Raw genomic sequence first — 2,843 nt, forward strand, 5'->3', positions numbered from 1 at the left:
ATAAAATTTACCATTTTAATTTATATAGTAGATGATGTGAAATATTTAACATAAACGAAGGAGGATGGTTAAAATTAAGTTGGTATATTTTTCCTTTCCCATAAAGACTTGTGGTACTGAAATGGGGTGAGTGTTGAGGTAATACCACCACTTTTTAAAAATTTGGTTTGTCTTTATGAGGTACCTTTTCCTTTGGAAACATATTAACTGATTAAGAGAGAGAGAGAGAGATTGCAGGTGAAAACAGTGAAAACTATTAAAGAATTAGAAAATATAATATGATCACATGGAGAGGGAGGACTCCAGGTTCAATGTAGTCCCCTGAAGGCCACTGAAGAGTTCTTGTTTTCTCTGTAACAACTGGTGAAACAAAAAGCCCTTTAGACTGTTTGCAATTCCCTATTTCATTGTATGAGTAGGAATGAGGTTTTCCAGGTTATAGGTCCCTGTGAATTCCATCTGTTCTATGCTGGAACTCTGCAATCTCTAGCTGCACTTGGGAAGGAATGGGCTCAACCCTGGGCACCTGTGCAGCTTATTAGAGAGTTGCAGGTGCAACTCGCAGCTCTGGGCTAGGTACTCTCCTGAGTGTATTTTTAGCTTTAAGGGGAATTAGCAACTTCTACAATGGCATTGGGAAGGGTAATTGTTAGTGGTCAGAACCAAAAATTGGACCCCAATTCCAAAGACTTACAATAAATAATACTAGTTGTGTCTTAGGCTTGCATGCAAAATGCTTTACATGTCATTTCAATTAATATTTCTAACAACCCATGCAGGTAGGTATTATTATCATTAGCACAGAGAGATTAAATAATTTGTTCAAGTGGAGAGCTGTCATTTAAATGTAGATTTTTAACTTAAATTATTTTGTTCTTGGCCACTATGTGTGTCAACAGGTATGTTATTTTGTTTCTGTAAGAGTCATAGATTGTTTCCTCATGTAAAATAGGAATAATAGGGATGCTTGGGTAGCTCAGTCAGTTAAGTGTCTGACTTCTACTCAGGTCATGATCTCAGGGTCAGGGGATCAAGCCCCGTGTCTGGCTCCCTGCTTACCACGGAGTCTGTTTCTCCCTTTCCCTCTGCCCCTCCCCCGCTTATGTTCTCTTTCTCTCAAGTAAATAAATAAAATCTTTAAAAAAATAGGAATAATAGTATTTCCTTCTCCTCATATATATGAATATAACCTATATATTCATATACATATTATCTCTCTATCTTGGTCTCTGTCTCTAGCTCATCATTTAGGACAAAGCCTGACCAATGATAGGTTCTTTTTTTTTTTTTTTTTGCTGTCTGGTAAGGTGTTTTTATTTATTTATTTTTTATTTATTTATTTTTATTAACATATAATGTATTATTTGTTTCAGGGGTACAGGTCTGTGATTCATGAGTCTTACACAATTCACAGCACTCACCATAGCACATACCCTCCCCAATGTCCATCACCCAGCCACCCCATCCCTCCCACCCCCCTCCACTCTAGCAACCCTAAGTTTGTTTCCTGAGATTAAGAGTCTCTTATGATTTGTCTCCCTCTCTGGTTTTGTCTTGTTTCATTTTTCCCTCCTATCCCCTATGATCCTCTGACTTAAAAATATGGAACACTTCACGAATTTGCGTGTCATCCTTGTGCAGGGGCCATGCTAGTCTTCTCTGTATCGTTTCAATTTTAGTATATGTGCTGCTGAAGGGAGCACCAATGATAGGTTCTTAATAAGCCATAGTTCATCTTTACTTATGCAAAGGACCTACTTTGTTCAACTGAAACCAGAGAGAAAAGCAAGAAGTTGGAATCTATTAGTGACAGATACTTTTGGTTTAGTTTAGGTCTGAAAAATCCAATGAATTTACTTAAGACAAACTCAGGCCTAACTTTTTCTGATATCTCACACCATGGCTAGACTATAAAAATCTTGTTACCAACCATTTATGAGTTCCTACATAGTCATAATTTTTTGTTCATTCTGATAATAATACAAAACGGTTATTATTGCTTTCTTTTTAAAGGTGAGAAGATAAGAGGGTTTAAAGAGGTTAAATGTCTTATCCTAAATCACACAGATAGTGACAGGAAGGGTATGTTTGTCTAAGTGTAAGTCTCATGATAGTTTCCTAAATCATATCACCTCTGCGGCAGATGGATCCTAGGGTAGCCCCCATGATTCTTATCCCTTGATGTTCATGCCCTTTGAGTATAGGTGGGATCTGTGACTTGCTACTGGGCAACAGATTATGGCAAAAGTTAAGGGATTTCACAGATGTAATTAAAGTCCTAAATCAGTTGAATTTGCATTAATCAAAAGAGAGATTATCTTGGGTGGACCTGATCTAAACATACAAAAACCCTTAAAATAGAGACTGGACTTTCTCTGACTGAATGATTCTCCTTGTGGGCTTGATGAAGTAAACAGCCAATGTTAGAGAAATGTACAAGGCAAGAAACTGTGGAAGGCCTCAAGGACCTGAAAGCATCCCCTAACCAACAGTCAGAAAAATATGAGACCCTGAGTCATATAGCTGTAAGGAAATGAATTCTGTCAACAACTTAAATTAGCCCTCAAATGGAATCTTCTTCAGGCAAGCCACCAGATGAGAACACAGCCTGGCTGACCCATTGATTATAGCTATGTGTAATGCTGGAGACAGGACCCATCCAAGCTGTACCTGATTCCTCATCTATAGAAATTGTGAAATAGTAACGTGTGTTGTTTCAAGTTGCTAAGTTTGTAGTAATTTGTTATGCAGCAATAGAAAACTAATACAATACCAGAAGTATTCATTCAACTAATAGTTGTGGAGTATTTTCTATGTGCAAATTACTATGCTAAGGCCATATT

The 2,843-nt window shown here is 37.4% G+C and overlaps 1 non-coding gene across 1 annotated transcript; it reads right to left on the reverse strand.

Annotated features, from left to right (window-relative positions):
* Positions 1-1,596: 1,596 nt before the first annotated feature.
* Positions 1,597-1,703, reverse strand: LOC118525255 (U6 spliceosomal RNA). Its single transcript, XR_004912063.1, has one exon. It is a non-coding gene; the product is annotated as a U6 spliceosomal RNA (small nuclear RNA).
* Between the last annotated feature and the right edge of the window lie 1,140 nt (positions 1,704-2,843).

Source organism: Halichoerus grypus, chromosome 3 (genome assembly GCF_964656455.1).
Source record: "Halichoerus grypus chromosome 3, mHalGry1.hap1.1, whole genome shotgun sequence".
In the NCBI taxonomy this organism is placed as follows: Eukaryota; Metazoa; Chordata; class Mammalia; order Carnivora; family Phocidae; genus Halichoerus; species Halichoerus grypus.